General features: G+C 46.6%; 2 pseudogenes; one reads left to right on the forward strand and one right to left on the reverse strand.

Annotated features, from left to right (window-relative positions):
* The first annotated feature begins 841 nt into the window (after positions 1–841).
* Positions 842–958, forward strand: LOC148475114 (5S ribosomal RNA; annotated as a pseudogene).
* Positions 959–15617: 14659 nt separating this feature from the next.
* Positions 15618–16961, reverse strand: LOC148475115 (uncharacterized; annotated as a pseudogene).
* Positions 16962–22667: the final 5706 nt, after the last annotated feature.

Genomic DNA, 22667 nt, shown 5'->3' on the forward strand with positions numbered 1-22667 from the left:
TTACAGGAGGCGCGGGGCTGATACTGAGCGCTACAACATGGCACCCGGCTCTCCCTGCCCCTGCTATTACAGGAGGCGCGGGGCTGATACTGAGCGCTACGGCGCGGCACCCAGCTCTCCCTCCCCCTGCTATTACAGGAGGTGCGGGGCTGATACTGAGCGCTACAGCGCGACACCCGGCTCCCCCCCCTGCTACAGGAGGCGCGGGGCTGATGACTGAGTGCTACAGCGCGGCACCCGGCTCTCCCTCTCCCCGCTCATTAAGTGGCCTGGGGCAGATAATTAAGTGCGCTACCGCGCGGCTGCACCTGCTCTCCCTCTCCCCGCTGTACATACGGTGAGGCGCGCGGGGGGAGGTTAATGGCAGAATTCTTGTATAGCCCTTTAGGGCATAAAGAAGGGGCGGAGCTTAAAGGCAGCGCGGGTCTCTCCTCTACGCGGCAATTGCTGTATAACAGCGGGGCTGCCACTCTTATACACAGCAGCTCATACTGCATCTCCATTACAAGAAGATTGCAGTGTAAGAGACACAGAAGGCTGGACTCCTCTGCTGCCATTCCTCTGCTGCAGGACAAGTACATCTCCTGATTACATCTTGGTAGAGAGGCTGTAAGTAACTGGGGTGTAAGTGCAGGGGAGTCTGATCTATGGGATGGGGTTTCTCCTCCTCTGTGTCCCACAGCCTTCTTGTTTTTTATCTTGTCTGTGTCTTTTCTGTTTTATGCTGTGTTTCTCTGGGTGACTGCGTGTACCATGTCCAACAGAACCAAGGCTTCTCAAAAGCTGTTTGTCTGTTCTAAGTGTAACAACAAACAGACCAAGCCACATGCCACGGGGTCCAGCCTACGGCCACACCACCCTGAACACGCCCGATCTCATCTGATCTCGGAAGCTAAGCAGGGTCAGACCTGGTTTGTACTTGGATGGGACCGCCTGGGAATACCAGGTGCTGTACGTTATGTGATGCTAACAACGGATCCACAGATGGCAATTACTAACTCTCCTACACCGCCATGGGCCACTGACGTGGTAGGAGTTATGTCAGACTTAGCAAAGTTGGCTGAGGCGCGCAGGTCTTATCCTCCCTGGATAGCTGGGTTAACCAAATCTCCAGACACCCTGGGTCAAGTAATGGGTGCAGCGGTGCCTGCACCCTTCACTTCCTACCAAAAAAAAAAAAAAAGAAACTGTCACAAAAGCGTACTCTAATGCCTGTTCTCCAGTCAGAAGAGTCGGTCAAAGAATTCCTCGATGCGCAGTGCTTCTAAGACAGCATCTGTTGAGCAATGCAGCCAGATAGGCGGTTCCAAATTCCACGTAGGTTTCCGTCTAGCTTCCCTTTTCCATCATCCATGATGGAGAAGTGGGAAACACCTCATCCTATAGATGTGTCTGTTTCCCGTCTCTCTAAGAAAACAGCACTTCCGGTGTCAGGAGCTACTGTTTTAAAGAACCCTTCGGATCATAGGTTGGAGACAACACTAAGATCTATATATACCACAGCGGGAGCTCAACTTAGACCTACCCTTGTTACCGCCTGGGTTAACAAGGCTGTGGTTTGCTGGGCTGACCAGTCAGATTAGTGCTCGCATATCTGCATCTGCTATTTCAGGATCCCAGAAGACCTTATACTGCACCTTCGTTTCATTCCTTTCGAGCCCTTTTGTGGTAGAGCCAGAAAGTTCCCACGCAACCGGAGGCGGCAGAGTTAAAGGTCGTCCTCACATGGTTCCACGTAGACCAGAGCCTAAACCAGTTGAGAAACAGGTGGCATGATGGTCTTCCGTCCCACCTGGGGTCTCGGGCGGTGGGAGCCCGCTTGCAAGAATTTCAACAGGTTTGGAACCAGACCTCTTCAGAACCATGGATTCACAGTACCGAATAGACTTTGAAGCCTCGGTTCTTCACTACGAATTCTACAGGAGGCACTCAGGTCTCTAGTGGTGTCATCTGTGCTAGTTCCGGTTCCAGAGCATTAGCGAGGTATGGGGTTTTTTACTCAAACCTGTTTGTAGTGCTCAAACGGATGGTTCGGTCAGACCCATACTAAGCCATAAGTCTTTAAACCTGTATCTGAAGATGTATTGTCCAAACACATGTCAGTCATGATCGCTCTCCTTCGGTCATCAGGAGTGAACATTGTGAGCTTGAAACCAGGGGAGTTCCTATTATCCCTGGATATCAAGGATGCTTTTCTCCTTGTTCCCATTTGGGAACCACACCAGGCGGGTTATCCTCGGCTCCACGCATAATCCCTTATTTGGACAATCTGTTGCTCAAGGCTCCATCGGTATCTCTTCTATTAGATATGCCTTACTGACCTATCACACTCTAACCCAACACGGTTGGATAATCAACTTCAAGAAGTCAAATCTCAATCCGTACCAGAAACTTCTATTTCTGGGAATGATATTGGATACGGAATCACAGAGGATTTTTCTTCCAACAGACAAGGCCAGGGATAGCCTGTTGTTAGTTCAGCTGGTCCTCAGAACAAGGAAGGTGTCAATGCTTCTTTGTCTGCGTCTCTTAGGAAGGATGGTAGCTGCCTTTGAGGCAGTGAAGTTTGGCTGGCCCCACTCCAGGGTTTTTCAGCTGGACCTGTTAGCACAGGGATTAGGGCCTCATCTGTTTCTACATCGATAGATCCGTCTGAGCCCGGTTACCAGAGTGGCCCTGACGCAATCCACGAATTTTTTAGTGGGCCAGAAATTTGGAGTGGGAGACTGGATCATCGTAACACGGATGCCTGCCTCCGAGGATGGCAAGCAGTAGTCCTCGATTTCCACTTTCAGGGTAGATGGTCTCCTCTAGAACAGACATGGCCCCTAAATGTGTTGGAACTCAGAGCGATTTACAATGCTCTGATAGAGACAACAGAGTTTCTACAGGCTCGCCCTGTAAGAGTTGAGGCCGACAACGTGACGGCCGTCGCTTACATCAACCACCTAGGAGGAACTTGGAGTTGCATGGCTATGCGAGAAGTAACTCAGATCCTCCGGTGGGCCGAGAACCAGTCAGTAATCCTGTTGGCGGTATTCATTCCAGGTGTGAACAACTGGGAAGCATATTACCTAAATCGACAGGATATCCATCCCGGGGACAGTTCTGGATGCTTCATCCATCACGCTGATACGTCGATGGGGAGGTCCACAGTTGGACCTCGTGGCGTCATGACTGAATTGTCAGCTCCCGGTATACGTGTCCAATACTCGAGATCTGCCAACGGAAGCTGTAGACGCTCTGATCGTGGATCTACGACTTCGTTTACCTTTTTTCCTTCTATTCCGCTTCTTCCTCGTCTTCTACAAAGGATAAACAAGAGACAGCCTCTGTAATTCTCGTGGCTCCGATCTGGCTTCGGAGAAGTTGGTTGTCGGACCTTCGGTCCCTATTGTCGAATGATCCATGGCCCCTTCCTCTGCGCCTGGATCTTCTACAGCAGGGCCCCTTTTCATACACCCCAACTTAGCACAACTGCATTTCGTGGGGTGGCTCTTAAAACCGATATCCTAGGATGCAGAGGCATCCCAGACGCGGTTATACCTACCATGATACGCGCCAGAAAGCCAGTTTCGGCTGTGCATTATCATTGCTTCTGGCGTGCTTATATCTTAAATGGTGTTCCAGTCCGTTTCTTCCATCTAGGACTTTTCGTTTGTCTCGTTTCTGCTTGTCCTTCGGACAGGTCTGGATTCTGGCCTTCGTCTGGGAACCTTTAAAGGTGCAGGTTTGTGCCCTTTCCATTTTCTTTCAAGGGAAATTGGCCCTCATTCCTGAGGTACAGACGTTTCTTCTAGGGGTCTTGCGTCTGCAGGCCCCTTTTGTACCTCCAATAGCTCCCTGGGATCTAAACTTGGTGCTTCTGTTTCTTTAGTCACCCATGTTTGAACCTTTGGAGGAAGTTGATCTTAAGCACCAGTATTAAAAGACTGTCCTCCTCCTGACTCTTGCTTCAGCTCGTAGATTTTCAGATTTGGGTGCTCTGTCTTATAGCCACCTAGGGTGGAACTCAGGACGGTACCGCCTTCCTTTCCATGGTTGTGTCGTCTTTTCATTTCAATCAGCCTCTTGTGGTACAGTCGTCGGTCCCTTCGTAGTCTGAGTCGCTTTTTTGTCCTCTATGTTGTTGTTCGGAGGGGTTGGCCAGCGTCTAACCAGATTTTGGCATGTTGCATTCGGCTGACTATTCATCAGCCTTATGTTGTGCCGACAGTGGGCCTCCTTCGTCCATTTTGGCTCATTCTACACGTTCTGTGGGTGAGTCTTGGGCGGTCGGTAGAGGAGCCTCCACGTCACAATTGTGCTGTGCGGCCATTTGTTCTTCAGTTCTCACGTTCATCAAGTTTTACAAATTTGGTACGTTTGCTGCTTCGGCATACCGTTTTGGCCGTCTAGTTCTGCAGGCGCCGCAGAGCGCTCCTGCCCATTGGGAAAACTTTGGGACGTCCCTAGCATAAGCACCTCCAGTGTCCCCTAGTGGATGAAAGAGAAAATGGGATTTTGGTATCTACCGGTAAATCCTTTTCTCTGATTCCACAGGGGACACTGGACGCCCACCTCTGCGCTCTTTGCCTGCCTGTTCAGCTTGTTCCGTATGTTGTATGATTCAGTTATTGTGTGTTCTTCTCTCCTTTTTATTACTCAGCTTATTCTCCATCTCCTCTCGGTCTTCCATTTTCTAAACTGAGGGATGATTTGGCATAGAGGTGGAGGAGCTTCACACTTCTAAATTAATTAAAGTGCCGGCTCCAGTTATCCACGCCTCTATACCCCAGCGTAAGCACCTCCAGTGTCCCCTGTGGAATCAGAGAAAAGGATTTACCGGTAGACCTTTTTTATTGTTTATACTTAATTGTATTGTATTTATTGTAAAACAACCGATTGCATGACATTATTAGCATACTTGCCGACAATCAGCTCCAGCCTTCCGGGAGGGAGCTGATTGTCGGCTAACAGCAGGAGGGCGGGGCTGGTCATTGGGGCGGAGCCAGGGGCAAGCCAGCCAATTGGTGGCACATTGGAGGTGGAGCCAGGGGCGGGGCTGCATGATCATGTCATCGTGGCTCCGCCCCTCTTCACAACGCCATTATTTTTGGCATTGTGAAGCAGGGGGCGGGGCCGCGATGACGCGATTCAGCGCGAATCGCTTCACCGGCTCCCCCGCTGCGGGGGTTTCTAGTCTGTTCAGGGGGGAGGATGGGAGGGTTGGAGGCTTCCGGGAAGCTTGCCTGCCTTTCTGGGGGGCCAGGAGCGGCACCCGAAAATCGGGAGGCTCCTGGCCAAATCGAGAGGGTAGGCAAGCCTGATTTTTAGCACTGCAGTTTTATTTTCCTAGAATCCAAATTTTTGTTTCCCCCATATTAGCAGGATTAGCAGGGATGGGGCCTGATTCAGAGTTGTATACAAACCCAATGGTTTGCGTACAACTTCCATGGTTACCGATCAAAGCATGTGCTGGATCTATACTGCAGATGCGCCAATCAGTGTCTGTGAGGATGGTCCTTAAGCCATTTGGGGGCGGAGAAAGGGTGACGATGAGCCGTGTCCCAGAAAAACGGGGGCATAAGCCTCCTTTTCTGGGGTGCATCTTCCGAAGCAGCTTCACTGACCCCAGCTGCATGAATTTCATCCATCCTGAGTAACCTAAGACAGTGTTACTAAGTTGGCCGATGTTCACATAAATGATTTGATGGCTGTGTCCTCGGACAGATCGCATAAGCTGGCAGGAGGAGTATATTTATACAAGACACCTCCTGCAGCATTAGCATATTATTACACAGCTTCTGTGTACAAAGTCACCGCAGCTGTGCAATACATCTGAATAAGGCCCATAGTTAATTTAGGGGTCTATTTACTAAGTAGTGTTAGGAGAAAGAGTGAAAAGTGATAAGAAATTGATAAGGTGCTAGCCAATCAGCTCCCAACTGTCATTTTTCAAACACAGCCTGTGAGATGACAGTTGGGAGCTGATGGGCTAGCACCTTATCACTTTCTTAACACTTTAAACTCTGGGCCTGATTCAGACCCGCTCGCAAGCGGGTCGATGTTGCCCAAGTGCGCATGCGTCGTTATGGGTCTCGCACCAAAGGGGGCGTGCTGTCGATGGTGATTGACAGCACGCCCCCTTTGGCGGGCGTGCCAGGGGCCTGGCTGCCCAGACAGAGGCGTTCCCATGGGAACGCCTACCATCTGGGGCTGGCCCCACTGATAGAGCCAAAAGCACTCCAGTGCTTGCGGCAGTGAGACCCTACCGAAAGGGTCTCGTCGCAAGCCCGATGGTCACGATGGTCTTGACCATCGCGACCATCACTTTGGCCGCTCGCTATAGCTGTGGGTGGTCATCCACAGCTATGCGAGCGGCCAGGAGGCCGCTCCAAAAGGGAGCAGGGACGGCCCTGATTCAGAGCGAGTGCTCTGTCAGAGCGTCTGGCTCTGAATCAGGGCCTCTGTCTCCTAACACTGCTTAGTAAATAAACCCCTTAGTTCCTAATCTGGCAGTGTGTGCTGGTATTTTTTAACTGAACAAATGTTTGGTCACACAGGTGTCCCAGTTTCACATTTGGCACTACTACACTAGACAAAATTAATTTTGAAATATACACAGGAATGTGGCATAATAAGTTAAATAACATCTCATATTTCACTGATTGTTTTGTGTTACTTTTATGCTGTATAGTTTTGTATGATTTTACTTTTGACTGTCCTGTTTGCTTGCAATAGATAATCGGGTAGATACAGTGGTCGAAGTGGGGCGGTATGCGGCGGTATGACATACCGCCACTTCCCAGCCCCACTTCATTTTAGCTACAGAAGGTAATATGTACCAGCGCTGGGATCCAGTATGGGATCCCAGCTCTAGAACAGCGACTGCAATGTGTAGAGATGTGTCCCACAGGGGACACATCTCGATCGTCGTCGGCAGTGGCGCTGGCATGTAGCCGGGACAGAGCATCAGGTTCCGGCTGCACTATAGTAAACAACAGTCAGTGGCACGCACTGGCCGCCAGCCAATCGCAGGGATCGCTGGCCGCCAGCCAATCATGGAGCTCGCTGGCCTCCAGCCAATGAGAAGCTGCCAAGTGGCAGCTTCTCATTGGCTCGCAAGGGCGCCGGTTTAGTGTAAACTGGAGTGCACTACTGCAGCAGCCAGCAACCAAGAAGACCCTATGCTCCAGATGGCTCCATTCCAGCAGTGCAGGTCAGAGGCAATTAGAGAGATGGAAGGGTGTGAGATAGGAAATAGAGAGAGGGGTAGACAGATGGAAGCAGCCAGTTAGTATTGTAGGGGGGGTGAAAGAGAGAGGGATTCAGTTAGTGAGAAGGGCAGGGTGTGAGAGAGGGGAGCAGACAAGGAGAAGTGTGGGGGTTGAGAAGTACAATGAGGTGATATGGAAGCAGGGGCCGAAGGGGGGGATTCAATCTCCATACCCCCACCTCTAAATTCACACTTCGAGCTCTGGGTAGATGTATGATAGCGGCACTTAACGTGCCGCTATACCGCTTCATGCTTCGCCTCTTTACCGAGGCGAAGCAGGAAGCACTACCGATGAGATCTAAGAACATCTCATCGGCCGGAGAGGGGGAGCGTTAACTCCCTCCTCCGGCGCTACCCGCTAGAGACCACAGCGCATCAGCCTAGTGCTGTGATACGTTGTGTCTCTGTCCCGGCCGGCTCCACTGAGCATGCGCGGGATCTCGCAAGTATCGCGAGATCCCCGCGTGCAGCCTGCAGCCAGCAGTCGCAGCAGTAGGGACAGCGCTGTCCCTGCTTTGGGGATAGGCTAGCGCCAGGCTGTAGCTGTCGATAACAACAGCTACAGCCGGCTGAATGGTCATGCGGTATGATCGTTCGTACATGGCCCTACCGCTCGGCACTGCTATCTTGTAGATATCTATCTTGTAGATAGCAGCGCCGATAATCACAGGGGCGCATAGCGCCCCTTTCATTTACCGCCCAGACCCCCGAGCATACATCTCCCCCAATGATTTTACATGTTTTAGTCATTATTTTGCATCACTTTTATTTTAATTAAGTCATAGGATGTTTCAGCTGTGTATATCTACTGTCTTTTCACACCTGTGCACCCAAACAAACCCTTGAGATATTAGGGTGGGTCCACCTCTCACTACCTAGCATAATTGTCATGCATTCCTCTGCTGAAAATGGACCTTTCTATACTCTAGGGAAGTAATGATCTGTTAAAGAATTCTTACTATGCAAATTCATTTTGCTCTATAACATAAAAACAAACAAACAAAAAAAAACAGCTAAATGTAGCAAATTATTTTCACAGATTATTATGTGCTGTTAATACATTGGGGTTTACTCATCGTCACTTAATTTCTACAAAAGCAGATGAAAATGAAAATTTTTCACCTGCTTTTGTAAAAGATACGTTTACTGGCCATTCATCAAAGTTATAGCAGGAGATATCACAGATATCTCCTGCTTACCTTTCTCTCCCGGAATGGACCACTGTCTCCGTACACTAGTATGGGGACAGAATTAATCAAGCTCCGAAAATACAATATTTTCGGTGATTGACTGCGGGAGCATTCGCCATCTTCAGATGGCTTTTGCTCCACAACTATGGGAAGGAGTCCCGGATTGCGAAGAGTGATCCTTTCAGATCCCTCTGCCCCTGTCCAGCTCCTTCCAACAGACAACCAAGCTTGTGTGTGCCTGCATTACCTATTAATCATGCAGGTGCACTAAGATTCACTGCTCCTTTCAGAGCAGAGAAATACTCGGGGAGACAGCTGATTTTCGGATAAGCTGTCTCTGCGCTGGAGCAATGATGAATTGCTCCGCCGCTCGCGTCTAGTAGGAAAGTTAATTATCAGGGTCAAATAATTAACGTAATGAATAGAGCCCATTAAGTCTAGAATTTCAATTAATCAAAGCAAAAATCTAAAATGTTAAATACTTATCTGTGTAATAATAGCACATCGAGCGAGAGTCACAAGTAAACAAAACAACACACTGGTCACTCACTACACACAGTACTGAGTGATCACCATAATCCTAGCAGGTAGATGGCTCTGATATTCATTTGCTGCAGCATTGGTAGTCGATGGTGCGATTGATGCTGATGTCTAAAGAGGCACCAAGCAGTATTACATTTCTGGTCACTATGGATGTGTAGCATGACCTGGGGAATGGGGGGCAGGCCCAGGAGGCGGTAAAGTCCCTATAGCAATTGCATCCCTTGCACCAACAATAGTTAACAATAGCTATGCCCTCGGGTGCAGTGAAAACATTCGGGGAGACAGGCAATTTTTGGATCAGCTGTCTCCATGCTAAAGCACTGATGAATTGTTCCAGCACTCGTCGCAAGTACAGCAGTAATGTTAACTATCAGGGTCCACCAAGACCCCGATATTTAACATAATAAATAGACCCCTATATAACTTTCTTATCCATGGTTTACCAGAAAAATATATCTCTTTTTTTTGTGGCAGTGGAGGTTTTTAGTATTATACAAAGAAAAATGAAAGAACCTTCAAACAATCTGCTAGCAATAAAGAATTTGATGTGACTATTATTTTAGCACAGTATTAGGGGATACAAGTGAATCCTAGTCCTGGCTCGGGTCTTCCTGCCAGGCTCGGATCCCAGAACGAGGCAAAATTTATTTTTTCCGGCGTCGAATGTTTGAATAATATATAAAATACCCTCATTCATGATCAGGAGCCATTTTACACAAGTGAATTGATGGAGAGGATGTGACACTGTGGGCCGTGTACTAAAAATGCCATTAGGATGCTAATTTCACACAGGAGAGTGGAGGGAGAGGGTGTGGGAGTGTGGGCTGTGCATAAGTCTAAAAGGTCATTAGGAGGACATCAGGGCAGAAAGAACTGTAGTTTTTGGAGTAGATAGATGCAGTGGATGTGGGAAAGGTGACTGTAGGCATAATTGTCAGTGTATGAGTTTGTCACACACAATCTTTACACTCACACATACTGCAAAGGGACAAATCCAGTCTGCACCACTTTTCATTATGGGCTTTGCCAAGATTGTGTATGTTTGACAGGTAATGTATATTACTATACTTTACTGGTGTGTTCATGCTTTTTTCTGTCTTGCAATGCCATCCATCATCAGCTCCTCATCCAGGCATATAGACCCAGTTTACTGAAAATAACTGGAAATGAATGTTATTGATGTTTATAATACTGTAAAAATAAAAACAGATTTTAGCTGTTTTTTATAAATTTTAAAGAAATCCAAAACCAAAAAGAACCAAAACACTTGAGGGTGGACTTGCCAAAATGCAAACCAAAACACTGGGATCCACGCACATCTCTAGCAATAACATTGCACGTGGAGTCAATTTTCTTTCAATGCAAGGGCTACCTTTTAATTCAAATTCAGCTAAGTTTAATGCAAATTAAGCAAACTTCATATTTTTTTAAACATAGTGTATTTATTTATTCCAAACTATTCTAGGACTTTTAATAATGTCATTTATTAACATAAAACTTGAACAAAGTAGTCTTTTTGCAAAAGCAAAAATATTGAGGCTTAGGGGTAAATTTTCTAAAGTGAGAGTTTTTAGAAGTGAGTTTTTAAAGAGTTATTACCCATAGCAACCATTCAGATTCCACTTAACATTTAACTAGCACCTTCTAGAAGATAATAACTACAATCTGATTGGTTGCAATGGGCAACATTTATTCTAAAACTTAATTCTAAAAGTGCATACACACACAACGATTTTTTGAACGATTATCGATAAACAATATTGATTAATGTTCATCGTTGAAAATTTTCGTTTATTTTTCCCTTGAAAAAATTAATGAAAATCATTTACTAAAATTGTTCATTTACTAAATCGTTGTGTGTATATGCAGCTTAAAAACTCTCACTTTAGTAAATTTACCACATTAGTGTTTCTAAGTTTTCCCTGTTTAATTCTAATTTATTTATATTTCTGAATTAACACTTTTATCCATGTTCCAGTCTTTTAGTAATAATTTAAATTTACTTTGCTGTGTACGGCTAAGGGTTATTATTTTTAACCATTTTTAATGACTAGAAATTTTCACTCAAAAATGTAAATTTTTTTTTATTATTAGTTTATATGGGGTCTATTCATCATCCCTAACATTTTAATTTCTTTTGTAGATATTAAGGGTTATATTTACTGAGCCTTGGATGGAGATAAAGTGAACGATATAATGTACCAGCCAACCAGCTCCTAACTGTCATTTTTCAAACACAGCCTGTGACATGCCAGTTAGGAGCTGATTGGCAGATTCTTTATCTCCATTCACTTTATTTCCATCCAAGGCTTAGTAAATAGACCCCTAAGCATTGGGTCTATTCATTATAAAGGTAATGCAGGAGATATAACATTTTCAGAGCTTGACAGGGAGAACCTTTATCTTCGTCAGGTGGCGTTTTTCCCCGCACTCCCGCTCCTATCTATGGGAAGGAGGTACAGAGTTGTGAAGAGGATCAGCTGCCACAATGTTGAATTGCTCCAGCTTTTTTGTATCCACTGCTGCTACTCACAAGTTGGACACTTAATTATTAAGGGCCATCCGGCTCCCGATAATTAACAATGAATAGACTCCCCTGACAAAAAGAGCATTAGGTCTATACCTGCTATGTTATTTTATTTATTGGTATCCAAAATCCAAACTCAGATTTTTTTTGCCCTTTTTAGTTTTAACGCACATGCACAGAAAGTATAAATATGCAATTAAAAATTAATTTTCACTATTATGAATCTGAGCATGACATTGCCTTGTGCAACTGGCAAGAAAAATCAATGATTCATGATTTAGCTCAGAGACTGTCAGCAATGCAGAATAACTCTTCGGTGAGTAGTTACAGTAAGTGTTTTCTTAAATCATGGTCTGTTGACAATATACCTAACGATAGAGATACACTTACAAAATAGATAAGTAGGACTACACAAAAGAGTGGTGATTCATGACTGTTAAACTGCAATATACCAATATGGATTTATGTCATTAATTACCTGTCACCAATTTAGCAATGTAAATACGTTACACAGTAATCAATTCAGTCACCTGGGACGAAGCTGAGCAGAAGAACAATCCATGATAAACATACCTATTTGAGGTTTATACCTTACATCCATATTCCAAAGCAGAGTGATACAGAGTTGTTTGTCTGACATCTCTTCTGGGCTACCAAGGTTACAGTTACACTCACAGTGTATTATTGCTAGGTACCGGTAGTTGACACACCCAATATCACAGAGTCCCTTTAGGAAGAGATAAAAGGCATTAAATTAAGTCACATATTAATTGTAGTTGCTACTATTTGTAGTGGTGTGTATACAGTAGTTTGCAGGAATCTATGATGTGCAGACTTTCTATTTTTCTAGGGAATAGGATTGCCACCTAGCAACAGCTGGTGGGTAGGTAGGCTGGTGGGTAGGTAGCCTCCCGACTGCTGCTGGAGAAGGAAAAGTGAAAAGAATTTTCACTTACCTTCTTCCACAGCCGGGAGAGTGGGCTGGCGCAGCTCCTGTAACGTGTGCATGTGTGTGTTCGGCGTGCACACACACATCACATGCACAGCCACGCTGGGTGCTGGGTGCATGCGCAGACACAAGCGATGATAGGCCCTTATGAGCCAGCAGGCTGCGTGCGCACATTGGTCCCATGTGTGATGACCTGTGCTGTACAGCTTGCCCCCTGCAGATTTTCCGAAAGCTTATGGATGGCAATCCTGAGGAGAACAATAGGTGGGAGGTGTGTAACCTCGAACTGTATTAGCATACCAATAAGGACTGAAGACTAAGGAATGCAGAGTGAACAGTATTTAATAGTAGTCTTGGTAAACTTAGACAACCAGGAGTAGAAGAACTGATAAGTGGAAGGAACTGTTTAAATGTAGGAAAAGTCTTAGAACCAGGAAATATACAGTAGGTAGATTTCAAGCAGACTTTCGGCAATGGAAAAACAATGGAGTGATGTCAGTTCTGTTGTTTAGTTGGTTGCACTTTCTGTTTCTTTGCACCCTTTGGAGCTCCTGAAACCAAAGAAGAGAAGAGCCATTAGCAGTATTGGAGATAAAAGAAGAAAGCAACAGACCTAGCAAGGTATAGGGAGGGTAGGGTGGGTGCTGTTGTTAGGTGGCAATCTTATTCCCTAGAACAAAGAAAGTTTCCAGGTCATAGATTCCCGAAAACTACTGTTTGTTCATCGGGAGGCTTGCCACCTAGCAACAGCTGGTGTGCAGACTACCACATACCTGGTGGTTGCTCTGAGAAACTCTATCCTTTGGGGATCAGAAGGTCTTCAATAATGCCTAACAAAGGTACGTGTGGAGGACCAATGTGCAGCCTGCATTATAGATTGCAAAGGCAACCCTTTTGCAGCTGCCGAAGTGACTGTTGTGCTGCGGATGGAATGACCCTTAAACAATGAAGTGTCTATACTGGAATCACGCATAACCGGTACTATCCATCCTCATATCATGGAAGGTCTGGTAGTACGAAAGGGTTTACGAGAAGTAATAAAGAGTTGGGAAATGTTGCCTCTGTTTGAAGCAGTGATAGCAAAATAAGAAGACAAACACTCCACTAAGCAAAGAGAGGTATGCGACTCATCTTTAACGAGGTCAAACTCCACTAAGGGATTTTTAAATAAAGTGGTTTTTGTGTGACCTCTGAGTATTATGTGGATACCTGCTGGGGTTGGTGTCATTCAGCAGTCTGAAATGTCTATCAAGGAGACTTCCACTCCTCTTGCTGTGAAAGCCAAAGTTAGGAGGGATGCCAGTTTCTTTTACACACAGGCAATATCTGAGGTTGAAGACATACTGGCCAAGAAATCCAGAAAGGGTTTGATGTTCCAAATGGAAGAGTAACGTGGACATGATGGCCTAGATAAGAAAATGCCTTTGAGCAAGCGGAGATATAATTTATTCTCAAGGAGTCCGGGAATTAGGAGTGTGAGGGCACAGCCGTATGAGTTTATGGTGGCCGAAGCCAACCCCGCCTCATATCTGCAAGCTAGGAAGTTATGGCAGAGTCTGCAGTGGAGGATAGGTGAGAAGTATGTGTGGTTTCTCATGAAAGAGATTCCTTTATGATTGTGTTATATTTAGATCTCATTCTTGGCCTGAGAGGTGCATTACTAATTGCTGTAGAAATGGCTGAGAGGTGTGAGTCTGTTAATAACCGAGCAATATTGCCATCCACATGCATTGAGGTAGCTCCCGAATCAGTTCTTAAGTACCCTGGAAGCAGTCTTTGGATAGACCCAGGGGAAGTTTGGGTCCTTTTTATAGGAGACTTATTAGGGGGAACCAAATTCTGGGTGGCCAGACTGGGTATACTAGAATGATTCGGGGTACCCTATCTGTTCTGATCTTGTGAACAACATGGCCGGGGGAGGAAAGGCATATGGGAGGATGAGATTTGTCCATGGAAAAGACATTGCATCTGTGCGGAAGGCAGTTTGGACCCAGATTCTGGATACGAAGGTCGGAACCTGAGCATTGGATGGGGTTGCAAATAGATCCAACTGCGGTTGGCCGAATGCTGTCAGAAAGTTGTGAAAAATCTCTGGCTTCAGGTATACTCTGTCTAGAGTGAGGCGAGTCCTGGAAAGGGAGTCTGCAAGCTCGTTTAGCTCACCCGGGATATACACGGTGGACAGCTGAATAGATCTTTGTAACACCCATTGCCAGATGTCTATTGCCTCTTGGCAAAGTAGTAGTGATTGTGTGCCACCCATCTTGTTTTATAAGACATGGCTGTTTTGTTGTCTAGGCAAATCTGAACCAGAATGTCTAGAAGCTGAGGGGGGACTAGAGCCTCCAGGGCAAACTCTTAGTTCTAAAATGTTGATGTGGGCCTCTGATTCCTGTGCGGACCACTTGCCTCTCGCGGCTTTGTCTCATGTGAATGCTCCCCAGTGTATGAGGAAAGCATCTGAGGAGTTTATGACCTCTAGTAGGGGATCTAGGGGAGGCCTGGGAAGAGGCAGCAGAAGAACTAGCCAATTCTCTATCTCCTGTTGTGCTATAGCTGTGAGTAGAATTTTGTTTGACCATGTGAGACCTCTCTTGAGAAGAGATCCCAGAAGGTTCTGAAAGTGTCTGCAAATGAGGTGTGCATGTAGAAACCTTGGATCTAATGCACTCATCTTCCCAATAATTCTGGCGAGGTCTCTAATGGCAAGCAGGTGGTGGAGAATACGCAAAATAAAGGTCTGAATATCTTTCCATTTGTCTGATGGAATTGCTATAGAGAAAGAAGGGGAATCTATTAAGAAACCCAGAAAGGTTATACACTGGCTAGGGGTTAGTATTGATTTGGCATCATTTATTGAGAAGCCCAGATTGAATAGCAGGGATACGATTAAGTTTCGCTGAGAGAGCAACTTCTCGCATTCTGCATGGACTACCAGAATGTCGTCCAAATAAATTATGCAACGAGTCTGTTTTTGCCGGATATGAGTTACTACTGCTTTCATAAGCTGGGTGAATGTGTAAGGGGCATTGGACAACCCGAAGACCATCACTGTCCACTGGTAGAGGACATCTTTTCAAAGAAATCTCAGAAGCCTTCTGTGGTTTGGGTGGCCCTGAATTGAATGAAAGGCCTCCTTGAGGTCTATCTTTATGCAATAGTCGTTTTGAATAAGGAGAAAAGGAATCTCTGCCAGGCCTTCCATTCTGAATGTGCACCTCGAAACCTGTTGTAGCCTCCTCTTTGTCCTCGTGGATCTTGGGTCAAACTGCTGGATGCTGCAGGATTACCCTCCTGGCAAAAGGGCCGTTTGGTGGACTGGTGGCCTTTAAGGTCCTCGAAAGATTTACAGGCTTTTTAATTAATTTTAACCTGAATTCTGGGTCGAAAAGATCAGAGTCTACAAGGTTAGGGACTTCTACTAGCCTGGGAGCGAACTCAGTTAGACCAGCTCTAGCTAACCAGCGGGATCTACAAGTATTCGATGTGAAATCAACAGTTAGTCCTACCATCAGGGTTGCTCTGCTTATAGCTTTAAGGAGAGCTGCCTTAGAGGCTACCAATGAGTCTAAAGATCTGCTAGCGTTAGCGGATCCCTCTTTTTCTGCTTTGTCCAGTACGAACAGCAGAGGTCCAGCAGCGTCAGACACTTTAAGCTGGATTTTTCAGAGTCATTTGTCAATATTGTCACTCTGGGTTCTGTCACCAATGAGTGAAGACAGTGCTGGGTCAATTTCAGGAGCAAAAATAGCAGAATATCTGGAATCCCTGTATGATTACACAGAACCATTTCATCCTCCTTTACGAGGCCGGTTCTAAATGCTAACTGGGCAAAATTATATACCTGGGAGCGTTCGCTAAGTGCCAAGTGTGAGGCGTAAACCTTATTAGGAAGTATTATGCCTGCTAATGCCACTCTGGCCATTTGCAGGTCACTATATTTGCCTCTCTTAGAGGATGCTGAAGTTCTGGTGACTTCTTCTGACTCCCAGTCTACTGAGTGGTGACTGACGTCATCATGTTGATTAAGGGCCAGAAAATGCTGCTTACAGGATCCTTTGTGGGAGCGCATTAGCACTTGGTGCCAGGAACTGGCTGGAGATAAATGCTGGCCATGGGCAGGAGATGGTGGTTTGTTATATAACATTAAGGTATTCCAGCTATGGGCAATACCTGGGAATGAGACGTTTTCTCCTGAACAGGCGTCTCTTGTATTACTCACATTTTTCTTTTTTGAGGTACTTTCCCTCACAACCTTGTGTAAAAACAGTCAAATGGAGGGGTAGTGAACCTCCAGAGGCATACTGTCTGCCTCGGAGCTGTCCCTGCTGTCTTCTGACCTGACGGTTCAGCAATCTTTTTCTTTTAAACATAAACTCCTCTGATGAGGAAGTCAGTGGAGAGTTTTCTCCTATGTATTTTCTTACTAATATGGCTGACAGATGGGAGCACAGGCAAAGTATCTGTAGCAGACACAGGGACTGCGTCCTCCATCTTCAGCCGCTGAAGATGGAGGATGGGCTAGGGCAGGCTATACAGCGCAGGTCATCGTGCATGCACATGACCCTCGTGCGAGTGCAGCCTGCTGGCTCATAAGCGCATATCTGCGCTTGTGTCTGTGCACGCGGCTGTGAATGTGACGTGCGTGCACATGCCAAGCACACGCATGCACACATCACAGGCAGGGCTGGATTTGCCATTAGGCAAACTAGGCACCTGCCTATGGCCCACCAGGTCCTAAGGGGCCTGTGTCCGGGCATCCCCGAAATCCAGCCCTGGAGAGGATCACCTGCTGCTCTTCAACTGTTGCTGCTGGCACCGGCCAAGGAGAGGTGTTACACACACACACAGTACTGTCGGAGCCCTCCCCTGCCTCTAAAATGCTGGGGGAGGAGGACTTGGAGACGGAGTTGCCTTCAGCTGGGAGCCCGTGGAACCACTGCTGCGAGCGCAGTACCCGCAATCAACTCCACCCTTGTATGAGTTCCACCAGTCTCCTCTGCCCAAACCCCCCATCTTGATTCACATGCACTGAAGCTGGTCCCCCTTCCCGACCCACCTGCACTGTAGCCAGACCCCCTCCCGACACCGCATTGTATGTAGCCAGCCCCCCCCGACACCACACTGTAGCTAGCCAGTCCCCCCTCCCGACACCGCACTGTAGCCAACCCTCCCTCCTGACACCGCACTGTAGCCAGCCAGTCCCCCCTCCTGACACCGCACTGTAGCCAGCCCTCCCTCCTGACTCACCTTCACTGTAGCCAGACCCCCTCCTGACTCACCCACACTGTAGCTAGTGCTCCTTCCTGACACCACACTGTAGCCAGCCCCCCCTCCCAACTCACCCGCACTGTAGCCAGGCCCCTTCCCGACTCACCCACACTGTAGCCAGGACCCCTTCCGACTCACCCGCACTGTAGCCAGCCCCCCTCCCAACTCACCTGCACTGTATCCAGCCCTTTCCCTGCAGCATGCGCTGATCTTGTCATCCTGTGCTGCTGTAGCTAAGCCCCTGCAGTCAGAGTGAGTGCTGCCACCCTCCCCCGAAGTATACGCTGATCAAGTTAGTCTACTCTGACCAAACAACCCCCCCACGCAGCCTACCCCACTACAGCCAACCCCCACAGACACATTGAGAGCTGACAGACTCCCCCCCCCTGCTGTGTAGCCAGCCTCCTCGGTATTTACAATAGTCCTCTGCCTATGAAACAGCAGTCTGGGTAAGTTATAAACTGCACTATATTATTTTTATTATATATATATATATATATATACATACATACAATACTTGTCAAACGTCTGAGCACACCCCCTCAAATTGAAAAGAAGCTTGTTTATCGTACATTCTGCTACTTGTGTATGAATGGAGTTTGATAAAAATAACAAAATATATTATTTCCGTACCGATGCAACACAGAAATTCGATAGAAATGTATAAAAAATTTGTATACTATAATAATGGCCACAGTAGCCATGCCGCTTATACTCATAATAAATGCCCACGGTAGCGGTGCCACTTATACAGTATACATAATAAATGCCCCAAAAGAACTGTGAGTTAAGTGTGGAAACACGTGCTCAATTCATTGTTTTGAGGGAAGAAGGCTATTCTTTGTGGCAAATCCACAAACGGTTGAAGGTATCCGTTGGGGCTGTGCGTCGGGCTATTGAACGAAAGTCAAAAACTGGTCAAAATGTTACAAGAAAATGAACTGGTTGTCCAAAAACAACAACTGTTTATGAGGACAACTTCATTGTGACTACTAGCAAGCGTAAAAGATGTTTGACCGCTGCGGAAATAGGAAGGGAGTTGCGGAAAAGTCGTTCCCAGCCTGTGTCTGATAGGACGTGCCCAGGTGCTTGCAGGAATATGGCCTTAGTGGTAGGGTTGCGGTAAGAAAACCACTTCTACGTGCTACAAACGTAGCAAAAAGGTACGCATGGGCTAATAAGCATAAGGATTGGTCTGAGGAACAGTGGAAGAGGGTGCTTTGGACCGATGAATCGAAATTTGTACTTCGCATTGCCGGGCTTTTGTGCATTGTCGTCCAGATGAGCGCTCTCTCCCAGACTGTGTAGCACCAAAAGTTAAGAATGGAGGAAGCAATGTGATGGTTTGGGGATGTTTCGCGGGCAACCAAGTTGGTGACTTAGAATCAACTAAATAATGGATCAAAAGGTGTACCACAGCATATTAGTGCGTCATGTGATTCCCTCCGGAAGGCGAATAGTGGGTCAGAACTTCGTTTTCCAACAAGATAACGATCCAAAACATACGCCCAAGTTGTGTACTAATTGTTTTCAAAAGAAACAAGACGCTCAAGTCGTAACAAAAATGGAATGGCCACCTCAATCACCAGATGTTTCACCCATCGAGCTTTTGTGGGAAGAACTAGACAGAGAAGTCCGAAAACAGATGCCTACCAACACTGAGGGCCTCTGGGAGGCTCTTCAAAGTTGCTGGAGTGGAATGGATCGCCAAAAGCTGGAAAAATTAGTAAATAGGATGCCAAGGATATGCAAAGCGCTTATCAAAGCTAAGGGTCATCACTTCAATGAAAGCAGACTACCTAAAAATACCTAAATAAACTTGCCTAAAAGTCAAAACAAGTATTTTTCTTGTTTCCTTATTGTTCATACAGTTGTTTATTTTGTAAACAAAGCCAATAAAGCAAGTTTTATTTAGTTACTGTGTGTGTTAAATTGAAAATTCCTTAAAATATACTGGTGTGCTCAGACTTTTGACAAGTACTGCATGTAGATATTATTATTATTATCGTTTATTTATATGGCGCCACAAGTGTTCCGCAGCACCTTACAAAGTACATAAACAAATAATTTGACAAGGACATGGATAATATACATTGATACATAAGTGACCATAACACCTAGATATGCAACAGAGCGTAAGCAACCAAGTGTTAGGTGCCAAGGTGGGGGGTAAGAAGTAGGTGAAAGTAAAGTAAGGAGAAGCACAAGAGGGTAGAGGCCCTGCTCATAAGAGCTTACATTCTAAAGGGGAGGGGCAGACAAACAGGTATGACACAGATGGGGTAAACGGAGGAAGGAGCATGTTGCAGCAAGTTAGGATGGGAGCTGGAAGGCTTTGATGAAGTAGTGGGTCTTGAGAGCCTGTTTGAAGGATTGTAAAGAGGAGGAGAGTCTGATAGGGAGAGGGAGAGAGTTCCAAAGGTCGGGAGCAGCACGGGCAAAATCTTGGAGGCGGGAGTGGGAGGAAGTAATCAGTTGGCATGAGAGGCGGCGTGCATTGGTTGAGCGAAGGGGGTGGCCAGGAGAGTGGAGGGAGATGAGGTCAGAGATGTAAATGGGAGAGGAATGGGTGAGGGCTTTGTAAGCAAGTGTGAGAACCTTTAATTGGGTTCTAAAAGGGAAGGGGAGCCAGTGGAGGGCTTGTAGGAGAGGGGAGGCAGATGTAGAGCATTTGGAGAGGAAGATGAGTCGAGCACAGACTGGAGAGGAGAGAGATGGGAGTTGGGGAGGCCAGATAGGAGAAGGTTACAGTAGTCCAATCTGGATATCACCAGTGAGTGTATGAGGGTTTTGGTGGCATCCTGGTTGAGAAAGGGTCTAATCTTGGAAATATTTTTGAGATGGAAGTGACAAGACTGTGAGAGGCTCTGGATATGTGGTTTGTAGGAGAGGGAGGAGTCCAGGATAACTCCAAGACAGCGCATCTTTTGGGCTAAAAGAGATAGTTGTGCCATCAATTGTTAAAGAAATAGTGGGAAGTGAGGTTATGTTGGAGGGTGGAAAAATGATCAGCTCAGTCTTAGACATATTAAGTTTAAGAAATCGCTGGGACATCCAGGAAGAAATAGCAGAGAGACAGTTGGAGATACGAGTGAGGAGAGAGGGGGAGAGGTCAGGGGAGGAAAGGTAGATCTGAGTATCATCAGCATAGAGGTGATAATGGAGGTCAAAAGAGCTGATGAGTTCACCTAGAGAGGACGTATAGAGGGAGAAGAGTAGAGGTCCAAGAATGGAACCTTGGGGAACACCTACTGTAAGAGGCTGTGGTGGGGAAAAGGAGTCATGAGTAGAGACAGAGAAGGACCGGTCTGAGAGGTAGGACGACAGCAAGGAGAGAGCAGTGTCACGTAAACCAAGGGAGTGAAGGATTTGCAGCAAGAGAGGGTGGTCAACAGTGTCAAATGCAGCAGAGAGGTCAAGAAGAATAAGCAGAGAGTAGTGGCCCTTGGATTTGGCAGCAAGGAGGTCATTGCTGACTTTTGTGAGGGCAGCGTTAGTAAACAACATGCTCAAGGAGCTTGGAGGCAAAAGGGAGGAGTGAGATGGGACGGGAGTTGGAGAGAATGTTGGGATCAAGGGTAGATTTTTTAAGAATGGGGGAGACTATCGCATGTTTGAATGCAGAAGAGACAGTGCCAGATGAGAGGAAGTGATTGAGGAGGTGGGCAAGATGGTAACAGGCACAAGGAGAGAGGTAGCGGAGAAGACAGGAAGGGATAGGGTCAAGGGGAGAGGTAGAAAGGGGGGAGGACTGAATGAGAGCCATGACTTCCTCTACAGATACAGGGGAGAAGGCTGTCAGAGTCGGTGAAATGGATGAAGATGGGTGATCAGGGAAAGAAGGAGGTGTAGAGCAGGGGGACTGGTGGGATGTAATGTCCTGATGTATGGAATCGATTTTGGATGTAAAGTAGGTAGCAAAGTCAATGGCAGTGAGTGAGAAGGGGAGACGGGGAGGGGGTGGACAGAGGAGGGAGTTGAAGGTGGTGAAGAGACGCTGGGGATTTGAGGACTGGGAGGAAATGAGGTTCTTGAAATAGGACTGTTTAGATAGGGAAAGGGCAACACTGTAGCATGAGAGCATAAATTTGAAGTGGAGAAAATCTGTCTTAGAGCGTGATCTTCTCCACTGTCGCTTGGCAGTTCTTGAACACCTTTGCAGATATCTGGTGCATTTGGAATGCCAGGGTTGCAGTGTGGATCTGCGAGGGTGAGTAGTGATTGCCGGTGCAACAGAGTCCAGAGCAGAAGTAAGGGAGGCATTGTATAGGGAAGCAGCTTGTTCATTTTATCTTCTGCTGTTATCGATTGTGAACTGACCCCGCCTTTCTCCTCCATCTGCAGGTATATCTAAAACCAAACATTGCTGGAAGTATTTTCTGATGTTTGCAGTTATCTACTGATTACTAGGTATATCTAAAACCAAACATTGCTGGAAGTATTTTCTGATGTTTGCAGTTATCTACTGATTACTAGGTATATCTAAAACCAAACATTGCTGGAAGTATTTTCTGATGTTTGCAGTTATCTACTGATTACTAGGTAAATCTAAAACCAAACATTGCTGGAAGTATTTTCAGATGTTTGCAGTTATCTACTGATTACAGGTTGAGTCTCCCATATCCGAAATGCTCGGGACCGGGAGCATTTCGGATTTTGGATAATTTTGGTTAATAGAATGCCTTGCAGGTGGGTCCAGGAGATGTCACAGGAGGCCTGGCATGTGCAGCGGAGGGGTCCGGCAGGTGTCACAGGAGGCCTGGTGTGTGCTGCTGGGGTGTCCGGTGGATGTCGTGAGTGATCCGGCGGGTGTCGGGTGAAGTCCGGCAGGTGTCACGTGAGGCCCAGCATGTGCGGCGGGGGTAGGTCCTGCAATAGGGTACATCAGGTGCTGCGGGGGAGTCCAGCGGGTGTCACGAAGTGCCTGGC

Source organism: Taudactylus pleione, unplaced genomic scaffold, assembly GCF_031769625.1.
Source record: "Taudactylus pleione unplaced genomic scaffold, aTauple2 ptg000777l, whole genome shotgun sequence".
Classification (NCBI taxonomy): domain Eukaryota; kingdom Metazoa; phylum Chordata; class Amphibia; order Anura; family Myobatrachidae; genus Taudactylus; species Taudactylus pleione.